This window comes from Ochlerotatus camptorhynchus, unplaced genomic scaffold, assembly GCF_037179485.1.
Source record: "Ochlerotatus camptorhynchus isolate MF236.1 unplaced genomic scaffold, CSIRO-AGI_Acam_v1.1 ptg000470l, whole genome shotgun sequence".
In the NCBI taxonomy this organism is placed as follows: Eukaryota; Metazoa; Arthropoda; class Insecta; order Diptera; family Culicidae; genus Ochlerotatus; species Ochlerotatus camptorhynchus.
Window position 1 is genome coordinate 24,362 of NW_027040956.1, and position 15,241 is coordinate 39,602.

The following is a 15,241-nucleotide window of genomic DNA, read 5'->3' on the forward strand; positions in this document are numbered from 1 at the left end:
GTTCCCACCGCCTAGAATGCACTCAATTTTATCATTTAAAAAGAGCGTCCTAGGGAGAGGGTCTCTTGGGTAAAGTACATTTCATAATACAGGTATACCTCGTAACTGTCAGTTTTGACTTCCATCGTCGATATTAACAATTCAATATTCAAATTGGCATGACCAATGGATGAAGGATTGTCTCATGTCTCTGATGGTGTTATTACTCTGTTTTTTTATTAATGATTGTTAGCTAGAAATCAACAATGGAAGTCAAAAGTGACAGTTACGTTACATCAAGGTATACCTGCGTTGAGTAAGCCAGAACTGGGAACCTGAAGAAGATGGGTTGTACAAACTGATTATTGACTTTTGGATTGAATCCAAGTAGGTTTTAAAGCATTCTATGATAAAGCCAGCATTCAAGGCTGTGATAAAGCCAACATTGCTATCTGGGAAATGGTTTTCCTAAATGTGAAAATAATCCTCATGATGTTTAAATGACCACCAACTTCTCAATATAAATTAAAATGAGTAAAACATAAATTGAGAGATGATATAAACCCGACAAAATTGGATGCTCATCATGAATATTGAGTAGGAAATATTTATTAATATTGATATCAACACTTCTTTTAACAAATTTTTCGTAAACAGATTAAGTTCAATATGTATTAAATTTAAAGCAAATTAGAAAAATAAATTTAATCGAAAAATGATTGTTACAAGTACATATTTTCACCTATATCAAATCATAGGAGGCCCACAATTAAAAATAGACCAAGGGCCCCAAGGGTGGTTAAGACAACCCTGCTCAACATGTTTTTTTTACAAAAAAATTAACTTCAGTTCTTACAATGAACTGTAGCGAACATGAAAGTTTTTCTAGAATTAGTATTTTCATACAAAACCATTTTTAAGATAATTTTCTAGCCAAAGTGCATTTGGGGAAATAAATATTTTTCGAAAATAAGCTAACTTAAGAGTTACAAAATTATTTGAAAAAAATCTTCCGACGACACACAAAGTCTGCATGTTTGTTATGCAAATCAATAAGAGAATCTTACATTTTCCAGATGGGTGTAATCAATTAACAACTGTCACATTTGTCGTTCGACTAAAAAACGGTTTTGATCAAAGTTGTAGTTGAAAAAAAAAATCATACTCGAATAGATATCGAACTTTTTTCTCATAGCAATTTAGACACAGAGTAGAAGGCAATGGTCAAAAGGTTTGAATTTCGCTTAGTAATTCCCATACACGCTTCAAATGGTTTGGGAAGTCAGTTTCTAACCTTCTCTATGCTTCTGCTCAACCTCTATACATATCTTTCACGCAAAAACTACTCATGAAAAGCATTCCAAAATACCTACTTGAAAAAATCTCGCCTCGATTCCTTTTAGCCTACCACGTGGAACAGTCAACCAGCAGCTCATTATAGCTACCCACCCAAACAATCAACAACACAAGGCTTCCATATAACACCAAAAGCTCATTGAGAGAAAGGTTTACTTTTACCTCAATGTTAAGGTGATGGTTACCTGTACCACATTGAACAATGTAACTAAGATAAGTAGCTACTGTTGGATGACTGAACAAAAAAAAAAATCATAAACAAACCGCGCAAAAAAAACGAACCAACTGAGAAGCAAAAACAAAAACACTAGAAACCTTCAAACCAAAACACCGAAAGTCGAACGAGTTCGTCCGTATCTAACCGTATCCAAAGGCAGCTGGTAGCAAGCGGTTGTAATGTTAAGGTTACGGCCACAATCGCCTAGTACCACTATAGAAATGCCGGTCATGTTAACCAAGAGATGAGGAACTGAAGAGAATAAAAAATAACTAGTTTTGACTTTTCTTTTCAACGATTTGGAACTTGCACGTTTGATCGCAAGAGTGACCTATATGAAAATAAGTGAGAAGTCAACAGCGCTTGCTTGCTGAACAGTGCTCCAAGGGTTTTAAGATCATTGTTAATGACACGCTGTTTGTGAGCTGTAAAAATCACAATTATGGGTCACCCAGAATTATGGATTTCATTTTTATTTTCATTTGGATTACTTGAACTGGCTCAACTCTAAGTAATTTTCACTCCGACGGTCAATTTGCAGTGAAAACTTGAATTTAACCAAGTTCAAAAGTTCCGTGCGAAGAATATGGAAATCGGAAGTGGTATTCACAATTAAGCCGTGTAAATTTACTGCAATTCTGCCTGGATGATGGATCATTCTCATCATCCGTGAGCATACCAAATTAATTGCTCAAATTAATTTCATCAGATCACCCTCAAGAGATTGCCCTTTTCTTTTGCATTTAGGTGCCAAGGCAGCAGAAGAGAGTTTCTCCATATACCTACACTCAAAATAATCCACACGTCAATGCTACGTGAAAACATAGGTGGCTTTTTTCCATCGCACTTTTTACGTAGCTCTTACGTGGATCATAGGTAGCCTAGAATGAACTAATGAACCCTCATCCCACTGGAGTTTCACGTAATAGCTACGTGACTTCTCCCGTATCTTTTACGAAGTGTTTAAGTAGAACCTAGATGATAATCCAGTAAATTTTATAAAAAAAAATTCTGTGGAAAACACGTTGTTTTGCGTTGCTTTTGCTTTTGCTTTTTATAATCTGATTGATTCACAGTCAATTATTACAATGATTGCATTATTTTCCAATTCGTATGTTCCTAACTAAAATACATAATTGGAAAATAATGCAACATATATAAATGCAATAAAACAATATGAATTATATATAAAATTTTATTACAAACTATACATACTTAGCTTCTACAGGATTAACATTGAACTATTTTTAGCTCGGAAATACATTTTAGACTGATCACCGATTTTATGTACTGATACTGGAGAACTATCAAATAACTCAATTTTTAGCACATCTACTACAGATAAACATCTTGTTACTTCTTACGCCAGAAAATGTTCGCAAAAATTTTCAACTTGCCAGTGTTGGCTTATTAAATGTAACTCGTCATTATGCATGATGAACTCGATGATTTCAAATAAGTACATTATATGATTTTCGAACAGAGTCATAAAATATCCAGCCCTATACTGAGTTCCTTTGTACTCGACACTACTTGCAATCTGCATATTTAAATCTGAATCCATATTCAATGGTTGTAGAAGCTCATTTACGTTGGCCCAAATTAAACATTTTGAAATCTCCTGTGACAGGAACTTTAAAAAAAACTTTGATTGAACAAATCGTACGCGAATTGCAATAAAGCTTTTATACAAAGAGTATAACACACATTTTCCTCGAAGACATGATATGAGCATACTGCTTAAAAGCTCTGTGTTTAGCTTCATATCTGAAACACATCATATCTTCACTGGTCCTGATGCAGTGATAACCGAAGGATAATGTACGAGAAAGTGGTGTTTAGGCTTAAGTTCTCTCTTAAACAGGTCAACGTACATATTATGATGCATGTTAATTAACCGTCGCAATTGATCAATCAGATTTATTGAAAATGCACTTCTTAGGCAGAACTCAGTTAATTTTAAGCGTTATGCAGTACTTCCACACCATGTCATCGTTTGGTACAAATTTATTAAATTAATTAAAGTAATGTAATGTGTCAGTACACGCGTTTCACTAAAAGTTAGACGCATATGAACTGTTTTGCCCTTTTCCTTACTGTTATAACCATCAACTATATCTGGCATTCGAGAAAGTTCGCTGTCTATACAAATTTTTCCAAAACTTTTTCTGTGCATATTGAAGTCATTAAGAGTGAAGTACTTTTTACTGTAGATACAATAGTTTAAGACTTCAACTAACCCGTATTTGCAAATAGCCGAACTGTACAAGTCGCATCAACACTTAAAATTTCGGTATCATGGAAAGATGGAAGCTCGTTGAAAACCGTATTACCGTGTATTCCTGTTTCACTAGGCTGTCCTATTTCTAAATCCAAAGCATAATCTTGTCGCCGACGGAGGCAATCAGCGTTTTCTTGACAATCCGACTTTAAAAGCACTTTAGGCTGTCTGCAAAAGCGGCAATAAAATGTAGCATTAATCCATTCGCGAAAAGCAGTATCGAGTGAACACCCAAATTATCGCCTTGTATCAAACATAGCACAAATCTAACTAGTTTTGTTTCTCCATCAAGAACAATATGAATTCCTTCACTCTCAATTCGTTTGAATCTATCTACTAAAACATGCATAAGCATATTCATACCTACTACCATAATATCTGATTTTTTAACCATTCCAGCCACAAATATGTTGCATAACCTGGATTGGAATTCCTTGGGTATTGTAGGGAATTTATAATATATACCACAAACACATTGATTTCATATTCATCGGCATATAACCATACAGGCAGCACGTATTCATTTTCATACTTTTGTTCAATAGCTTTCCATGTACTTCCATTTATGTAGTTTGAGATTTCAGTCGATTTGTGTAGCTTTTTTGTATTCTGTAACGTGGTTTTTAATATATCATTGCATTCAAAAAAAGCTTTGAATTGGAATTCAATAGGCATAACAATCAAGTAATAATTGGCATGCACTCTGTCCCCGTCGTTTTCGATATCTAACAATTTTGAAGCAGTATTGTCATTTTCCTCAATTGTGACTATCGTTGGTAGCTCAAATCCTACACTATTTTAAAAAGACTTAAAAAAACTTATGATCTGTACTTATTAAGTCAAATATGGTTTTCATCTTATCAATTTGTTTTTGAAAGTTAAAACTATTTTCTGAATCAGGTAGGGGAATTTGCGTATTCTCGGCAACCTAAGCAGCGACCTTCTTTCTATAGCCTTTTTCTCTAAGGAACGCACACATATGCAGTATTGGTTTGTTTACAATCTTTTGCTGCCAGCTGCTCTAACAATTTCAGTCGAAAGAATTGTCAAAAACTGTTTTGAAACGCTTTTACAAAGCTCCAATCTTCTCTAGTGAGAGCGAGTATTGTCGGCAACCAGTTTTTCTTCGGCAACCGTTCCATTTGAACTGCATGTAAATCTGCTGTTCTATTATCGGTAACTCGAAATCAGTTACAATTTGTAGTGCGTGTGTTTCATTTCAAGAAAACCTTGCTAGATTGCTTTTTCTCAGTGGTAAAAATATAGTCAAATTGAAGCTGAAAGCATAAAGAATCGTTTGCATGCATTCAGCGAAGTGTTTTCGTAAGAAAATCCAGTGGAAATAGTGTTTCAATTTGGGTTGCCGAAAATAGTCTGGCATGCCGAAGCCGTCATTTCCCCTATGTGTTTTTTGAATTTTTCTACTTATCTGCTATTTCTGAAAACATGAGGCTTATTTCATTTGGAATCTGATAGACATCCTTTCCCGTGAAATTGTTATGTTTATGCATAAAAAGAGTAAGTTTTAGCGCCATTTGGTCGAGTATATTGATTGGATCTTGGTCGACATGAACTGGCTGATCATCACCGCTTTCAATACACCTTATTTTCGACGAACTACCTTCGAAATGGTATGATAAAGAGAACCTGTCATATTTGTCGAAATATTTAGATGCAGCGAAGACTGATCATGCTGACTTATACTGCTGTTTATAAGTTCGGTTTTGCTGTCGTTGTGAACTCCCGAATGATTAATAACATGTTTTTTGAATGGATATACCTTAGAGAAAATTTGGTGGCATCCGGATATTGTACATCTATATTTATATACGGACGGAACATGATGGTAGGCTTTAAGATGTGTAAGGTATTGACTTGGAGTTGCAGAAAGGATTGTACATCCAGGTTTCATGCATGTGATCCGAGTCATGCTCTTAATTCACTGTCCACTTTTTTCGTCTCGAGATAAGCCTGGAGTTTGTTTATGGAAGCGTAGGATTCTCGTTGTTTTATGCCGTAAATATAACCGCTGAGAAAGTGCCAAACCAATTTCGAAATTTTTGAAAACGGAAGTCCAAGGACGGCACTCTGTTTAATTAATAAGTCAACTGCTCTTGATGCCGATTGAAACTCATAGCACACATCGCCGTATCAGACAAAAAAAGTTCCTTGCAAAACTGGTCCAAGTTTTCTCCCACTGCATCTAATTTTGGTACGATTGGAAGATTCAGCTCTGTGTAGCTCCGGTAGGTTTCTTGAATTTTTGATTGGGCTTTCTCTAAAGAATCTACGAAAATCAGCGTATCCTCTTGTCCAACCAAGGTGGTAGGTTTGAAACGAGATGCAACCGGAATTGGTGGTACTTAGCGCTAGCAACAGTGTACAGATTTTCGTATCTATAAAAAATAAGGATATTAAAATGAATAGGTAATACTTATTAACATCAACAGCTGGGATGTTTTACCATTACTTGCTCCTTCATCAGTCAATCGCTCGATTAATGATACAGCCGATGGGTCCCCTGCCTTCTTGGAAATGTATTCTGTAATCTGCGGTACCAAGTGTGTTAATTTCTTCAATCCGTTTTCAGCATTCGGAAAATCTTCGTGAAAATAAATATCGATCTAAAATTAAATTGGAAACAAATACTTAATACAAGCTATTTTCAGTAAATTGAATTAGTCACTCCACCACCGATAAACAGCCGCATACTTCAAACATTAAACGATCAAAACTATCGTGACGAAAATTCTATCTAATGAACACACTGCAAGGACTAGATGGCATTACTGTAGTGTTCTAATTTCAATAAACTACTGTTTTTTTTTCCTTGATTTCTTTTCCGTGCTGAGCACCAATGCTACCGACGCTAGGGAGACAGCTCCCACACCTGGACCCTACCTATCGATCCATCAACTCATGGACCGGGGACCAACGGCTTTACTTTCGGGGTGATCAGAGATGTTATGCCTCAGAACATCCCGGCGGCGCCGACTGGGATTGAACCTGGGGTGAGAGGTAATCACGCCAACCACTACACCACCAGTGCCGCTAATAAACTACTGTTAGACACAATTTCATCCCACTCGACGATAACGATATTTTGGTTGCAAAATGTTTTGGGTGTTAAGTCTATTTATGTGTGCTATTACTTCTAAGCGATAGAGGAAGAACAGCGCTGGTGATCTGATTGAAAACTTGTTTCAACAGTGACTACAGTGCACTATTTTTCCTTAATAGATTATTAACTTCATTTACAAAACTCACCAGTTGAAAACCATGCTGACATTTGTATTGCGGATATGCCGTAAAAATTTGGGGAATACGTTTTCTGGATAGTAAGTCAACTTTGCGTGCTTCGTAGCTAATTTTCCACCTATCAAGGACAACTGACCATGGTTCACTATTGAGCGTTAACCATTTAGCTGCTTCTTCGGCAACTACGTTTCGATTAGGCTGGGAATCGACTGTTGATTGCTTGGATGCTTGGTATTGGTTCTCTCTTGTTTCACGCTTCCGTTTCCTTTGTTTCAGGTTGCCTATCTTGTTGGCTATCTTTTCACCGTGGTTTTTTCAATCCCCGCTCCTTGGAATAAAATAATTCTGCAAGAAAAACAAACATTCGTTTTGGTTGTTCTTATATTCTATGATTGTGACTTACGATACGTTCAAACTTAAAAGTGATGTTACTGCCAGAGCGTATGTTCGGAGGTCCTCAGTTAGTAGCTTGCTTCTGGTGATTAAATGGAACTTTGCAATAATGCTGGAAAGCTCTAGCTGCTTGGGCTCGGAAAGTTCACCTTTAGCGGCGTACTGTTGAATTTCCTTTCCTTCTTCGGAGTATCTCAGCAACTCTTCTAAGGATTTTGTTGTAAAAACATTGCTCTCATGATGTGAAACCGTTATTGCTAAAGCGGTCGAAGAGGATTCGGCGAATTTGTTGGGATTGGTCTGTTTAAATGATGGAAGAGCACATTTTTTTGCTGATTTTGCTCTGCTTAGTTCAAACTGTCTTCAGATTCTGAAGACCGAATTGTATCGTCTGCTAACGATACAATTAGCGCATCCGTATTACTGTCAGTGGCTGACGATGTGGTTCCGATGGCATCAGAATAACCAGTTCCTGGTTGATTTACATGAGCAGGCGACGTTACTATGACAAAGCCCTGGGCAAAGTAACCGGATTTATCATTCGTGGAAGTTGAAGGAAGTTGATGATTTGGTTCGTTTAGGTTTGCAGCCTCATTAGAGGAAACCGGGTAGATCCGTTGATTGACCAGATCAGGGCTTGAAGAGGGAACGCATTCTGCCTGTGACTGCATGAACTTGTACATTTTCCGCATTCATCATTCGCAGTGATCGGCATTCACTGAACCTGATGAAAAAACAGTCGCACTGAATGGGATCTAAAAACAGTCAGATTTCATTTCTACGCTGCATTGTGCTTTGTGGAGTTGCTTTGCAGATGCCGATTTTTAAATTCATTCCTTCTGCTCTGGTCAAGTTGATTGCCAACTGCGGGAGCTGTAAATTCAGACGGATTACCTATCGGCTACCGCACGGAAGCATTTCGCACACACATTATTTTCCTTTCCAGTGTGAGATAGCAGTGCTTGGAATATATACGTATGATACGATTCATCTCGATGATACCTTTTTTTATATATCGGCAGTCATATTAAGCGGGTTAAGCGTTAGAAAACAGCGATCCGCGACGCGGATTTCGCGTAAATGAAGGACTCCCGCACGATTAGGCAAACAATTAAACTTGTCAAATACTCCACAATATGAGTATTTTTTGAACCGGTGTGACATGTAGATGCAGGAAATGGAAGTTTGACGCCATTTTGGAATCCAAGATGGCGACCTATGTTTGCTATAAAACTGTGAAAACTCGTCAAACATTATGCAATATGGGTATTTCCGGAACTGGTGCGGAATGTAGATGCCAGAAATGTATGTTCGACGCCATTTTGAAATTCAAGATGGCGACTTCCGATATTCTAGAATACTATGAATACTGGATAAATACCATACAATATGGATATTTCCGGAACCGGTGCGGAATTTAGATGCCAGAAATGGGTGTTTGACGTCATTTTGGAATCCAAGATGGCGACTTCAGGTATGCTAGAATACTATAAATACTCGTCAAAAACCTTACAATATGGATATTTCCGGAACCGATGTGGAATGTAGATGCCAGAAATGGATGTTCGATACCATTTTGAAATTCAAGATGGTGACCTCCGATATGCTAGAACACTATGAATACTCGTCAAATACCATACAATATGGATATTTTCGGAACCGGTGCAGAATGTAGATGCCAGAAATGGATCTTCGACGCCATTTTGGAATACAAGATAACGACTTCCGATGTACTAGAACACTATGAATCTGCAAATACCATACAATATGGATATTTCCGGAAACAGTGTAACTTGTAGAAGTCGGAAATGGATGTTTGATATTTAAGAACTCAAGAAATCTATTATAATATTAGTATTTACGGAGCTAACGTGACTTAACTCATCAAATGTCATACGATGATCATATATAAGAACTCGGCATGACATTAATAAGTCAAAAAATATACAAACATCTACTCTTCTTCTTCTTCGAATTTCAAGCTTATTGCTTATCGCATATTAGCTTATTGCGTGCTCTCAACTTAGTGTTCTAGATGCACTTCCACAGTTATTAAATAAGCGCTTCCGATGCCTTACCATTTTTGCAGTAGTATAATTGTGTGGCAAGTCTAATCATACTCTATGCCCAGGGAAGTCGAGAAATTTTCCAACCCGAATAATTCCTAGACCACCAGACCGGGAATCGAACCCAGCCACCTCCAGCATGATCTTGCTTTGTAGCTGCTCCTTTACCGACTGAGCTAAGGGAGGCCCCAAACATCTACTCTACTACTTGTTGAACTCAAATAATAGAAGTAATGGAAGGGTGATGATTTAATGAACTTCAAGGCAACGTGCAATCATTTTTAACAAGCAGAGAAATAAAAACATAAGTAGAGTAGACTAAGGTTTTTATTTCTCTGCTTGTTAAAAAATGATTGCACGTTGCCTTGAAGTTCATTAAATCATCACCCTTCCATTACTTCTATTATTTGAGTTCAACAATATCTTGTCAAGAACTGGTTGGTTTATTTTGATAGTGAGCAAATCTTCTAGGGTGTTTTCACCCAAGGATGTGCGCTGATCTAAAATCGTTAACGCCAGAGCACTGAAAGCACGTTCCACTGATACTTGCGTCGATGGAACGGCGTAAATTACAGCAGCTGTACCCAGTACTCCCAAACGTTGATATGGTGTGGTTGTCGCAATCCAAAATCCAACACACTTAACTGTTCTGGAAGCGTTTTGTTTAGGATACATTTCGGGTCTCCGCTTGAACCTGCTAGACAGCCTCCAAACATGTCCGCTAAAAAACTGTCCAGTTCATCCTGTTGAACAGCTGGCTCAGTAAACGTGGCATGCTGAGTGCAAGGTCTGAAATCCGTGCAAATGTATTTATGATGAATTTCTAAAAGGTAGAAGTTAATACGTTGACAATTTAATAAAAAAATATATATTAAACAATCCTATATGAAAAGGCACTATAGATTCATTCAAATACTCTCATTCTGATAAACAAAAATCATATTGATTCTTGAATGTTGTTATTCAAAAACCAAACATTGTTCTTTCAAACCAACATTATTATTTTTTAGCATCAAACACACCAACCACTTTGCTCGATGAATGCCGTTCATTGACTGTTTTTTCGGACATTCCCAACCCAAAACGAAAAAAGGAACCCGAATGAAATCAAAATGGGAATGAAACCAGAGCGAAAGGGAGCGACTGTACGGGAGAGGATTTTGAAGAAGAGAAAGTGGGAATGCTTTTTGGTATCTATTCGCTTTACTGTGCATCGGTATGTATGAATGCAAAGCGTAGTGTGGGGGTATTGAATGGTATACAAAGTACCGCACATAAGGGAGTGGTGAAATTGAATTCATACTGCTGCTGCCGTTCGCTAGAAAAAAGGAACGATCAGATGCCCTGGACCAGATTACTCCCTCTTGTGATCTCGTCGACACAAACGAGGACCGAACAACATTTGCTTCACCGGAAAGTCGCAGACGGTATCCTGGCTCCAGTGACGTTATTAAACATTCAATTTGGGACTCCTAAAGAAAAGTAAACAAAAAAGCGGATGAATTTTTATTTACATGTAAAATAGGGATTTATATACTTACGTTTTGCGTTTGCTTTTCGTGTTTGCTTTCATTGGTTTCCACAGACCTACAGGTAACATCCGATGAGGGTTCATCAAGCGCATCCGTTTTACTGTGAACGGCTGATGATGTGGCTTGGATTGAAGTAGAAAAAACTGCTGCTGGTTTATTCAAACGAACAGGCAATGATGTTAATACATATTCCAGAGTTTTTGATGTTGAGGTTGAACCATGTCCATAATCCGAATAGCTTCTTTTGGAAGCCTCGTTAGATGAGAACTGAGAGAAATTTTGATCGAACTGATTACTGAACTCGGTAGATGCAACCGATGAAGAAGCAATATTAATTGCTCCGGTAAGTCCCGGGTGGTACCCTGGTTTCAGCGACGTTAGTAAACTAACGATTTTGGACTCCTGTATAAAAGAGGAAAAAAGTTACCGGATGAATTGTTGTTTTTTAGAATATTTAGATTATCTTACATTTCGTGTTCGCCAAGAGGAAATCAATTCATGCAACACTGGACATGTCCAAGGTATTTTTGTTGGTTCTAAAGACTTGCGAAGTTGATCAGTCGTAATCCTGAGCAAATCGACAAAATCGACTCCACATTCTATTCAAATGAAAAAAAAAGACACATCAATATAGGATACAAGCTCACATTAAACCGTTCTTACCATCAAATATTTCTAACAAATGTTTCGTGATGTTTAAATCAACTAACAGCTCTTGCAGTTTGTTTTCAACAGACGCCATTTTGCTTATTCTTCGTACACAGAATGAACGCGGAATGCAGCTGGCAAAATGAATTTAAAAAAGTACGTGATTTTCCCATAAGAGAGATGGGGCAACTGCAGTATAAGTAACTGGCGCTTCATTTCAAATACAACCAAAGTCCGATGATAGTTACCTTTGTCAGATAAACTGGAGTAAAAAAGCATTTTTGGACCCTACGTGATTTTTCACGTAGCATTGACGTGTAGATTATTTTGAGTGTAATATTTGTAAGTGCATGATCTTAAATTTATTTTAATGCATGAGCATGAGCATGATTGACCGTCCGTGGTTGCTACTCCAATCGATAATGCTTGGGCCTAGCATTCATCCACAATGTGTAAAAACTGGTTATCTCATACTTTTCACAACGCAATACTAGTGCCGGCCACGTCCAAATGCAGGTCGATTAGGGAATTGGTAGGAATATGTTGACATGATATTCGCTTTGAGGGAAGCCAAGAAATCCACTGTACATCCACGAGAAATCACTCGGACGATGGATAAAAGGGTTGGGTTTGCAGCAGTGTTCGTTTTTAAACGCTCTGAAATAAATTGATATTATAAAAAAGCGATAATCGGCTCTTGAAGATGAATAGGTAAGGATGTTTGACCATTATTACCGGTAATACCGAACAATTCAGCAATACTGCTGTACCAGGCTTAATCTACTAAAAACCGTTTTTTTCAGTTATTTTTATATCTAATGTTAAGGTTTTTTTTATTGTGAATTGCTTTATTCGTACAGGCTCAATTGAACAAACTTTATAGAGCACAGTTATGTTTATATATTACATAAAATCTTAAAGCTAGTAAGTTAAATAATTGAACCGAAAACTCGCGGTCGTCTCGAGGTCAGTGGAGATTTACTATTTCATGGATGATAGGAAGAGGAAGAGGATGTTAATTGAGTTATGAAACTATTGTTTTACTATTATTAAAACGTTGTTAACGACATTTGAAATCAACTAGCTTTGTTATTGTACAATAATTACAGAGAAAATAAAATGCAAAACACAAATATAAACACAAAGTTCAATCGAATTACACCCTAAGGTCAATGTTCTTTAAGAAAACTTAAATAAGTTTCATATACTTCAGATCGCGTCCAGCCAAAATGTCCCGAACTGAAAAATTTGGTTGTCTACGAATAGCGATTGGACATGAGACGAGACATCATGCATATGACGTCTCGTCCCGCCTCCAACTCTTTGAACCAAGGATTCGTCGACACCTTGAGGATGATCAAATCTATCCATCGCCCCAAACTCCCTTGACTCCAATTTAGTGTTTCCAGCTAGCGAGTGACTGTTGGTTAAATAGTTTAATTAGGGTAATTACAAGGTTTACGTTTATTCTGATAGTAGTTTCCGGAATTTTTGGTAATCAGGTCAGTAATGGGTCTCGTGAGCTTCCCGATTCGAAGCAAAACTGATTGAATTGACATTCTTTACTTTATTTTATCATTCTCACTCAGTTTAGATCACATTTGGATGTTTGAGACTTTTCAAATTTTATTTAAATAATGAATTTTACAAGTACCGAAATAACCCGTAAACAATCGTATATATGCGTTAGTCAAAAGAGCTTAACGGTTGTCAAAAATGAAGGAATGGTACCTGCGTTTAAAATTAGCACATACGAAAATTTGCTATTTGTTTCCCATTTCAATTCTCCGGTATTATTTAATTAAAGACGAAGAGTTTAGGCACATTTTCAAAGCTATTAGAATTGCACATTTGCCGGCGCCGGTGATGTAGTGGTAAGCGTGACTACTTTCTAACAATCCCAGCCGACGTCGGTGGGATTTTTCTGAGGCATAAAAATCTCTGGTCACGTCTTCCTTCGGAAGGGAAGTAAAGCCGTTGGTCCCGGCCCATGTGTGTTGAATGGGTGCGATATCCTACGCAGGTGTGGAAGCTGCCTTCCTGCGCATTCGATTACCGTCAATGGATGGCAATCGATGTCCGTCGGTGATTGGCACTAGATTGCGGAACAGAGACCGACGTTAAATAAAGGAAAGAAAGAATTGCACATTTCTCGCTTTCATGTACAAGGCATATTAGCATTTTTTTTTCATTTTTTTAATATTTATTCAATAATCATATGAGCCATTTATCTCAAATATTTTGCTAGCAAATAACTTTACAATTCATGTAAATTCTTGCATGAATAAATCTCTGATAATTATTAAACATCTTTCATAATAGCTTATTTATTGGATTCGAAGTAAGAGTCACCTGACATATTTTTATGGAGCCGAAGGCGAACTCGGAGATATTTTTCACCGACTCAGTAGTTATCTCGACTGTCATGGCATAAAGTAGCCACACAACATGCAAACTCATTGCAACGGTAGACTCAGAAAGCTCTTAATTATCAACTTGCCGCTCCTTGGTTGTGCCTATAGAAACGATCTGTAATAAGTATTTATGTAATAATAATAATTATTATTATTATTATTTATTATTGATCGTGCACATAAGCCACACATGCAACTCACTGCTTCATTGCCAAGGTGAGAGTGATCGGTTCCCCTCGCACCGGCTTCGAAATTGGAATGCATAAAAAACGAATGAAGCGCTGCTTGTCTAAAGCCAGCAACCAGACCCGGAGTGTGGCAGTGGGCCGTCGAGTGGGCTGCATTGCTGCTTCGTTGTTGCGGTGAAATGGGTTAGTGTTGCAGTGCATAGACAAGCGCTGTGTCTTACCTTTCGTAAGCAACATCGCAAGAAGGGTGTAAGTATTACAGCGCTTTCCCGGAATCGTGTGGCCGTTATTATCACTCGATTTTCGTATTCATTATCGCTGTCTAAAGATCCGTTTAGACTATTTGATTTCTTGGTCTAATTTTGACCGCCGAAAATGAAAAATCTACTCGATTTTACTTTAGACACACTTTGTCAACACACCCCCCCCCCTCCCCCTCCCCATCTCCATCAACAATTACCTCTGATGTGATGTGATGTGATTAGAAGCCACCACCAGTGCAGGACTTGCCATAACGTACGGTTCCTCTTAATGGCAAGATCAGACTATGCAACCCTGCAATCTTTACTGTTCCGTTGTGTGAAGGGCCAAAAACGGAGGTATGGACCTGTAAGCTGATGCACTTACACGATATCCACTGTAGGGATAGAGAATCTCCTTCCAACGGAACGCTCTTATTACAGGACATACATAGAATGCAATGCACATTAAGATTTCCGTCTGGTGATTTGTTCGAAATAGGGTGCATCAGACTCACTGTAGACTGTTAGAAGATAACTATACCCTCGATAATATCGATCCAAGGATTTCCATCAAAGAAGGCATAACTATTTCCCATGATTTGGGCCTGGCAACCACGACTCCCTCCTCCAGCCTACAATTTGTCTGATACCCTTTATCCCCCCTTCC

At 37.7% G+C, this 15,241-nt stretch overlaps 1 pseudogene; it reads right to left on the reverse strand.

Moving 5' to 3' along the window:
* Positions 1-5,759: 5,759 nt before the first annotated feature.
* LOC135712308 (uncharacterized) lies at positions 5,760-8,167 on the reverse strand (annotated as a pseudogene).
* Between the last annotated feature and the right edge of the window lie 7,074 nt (positions 8,168-15,241).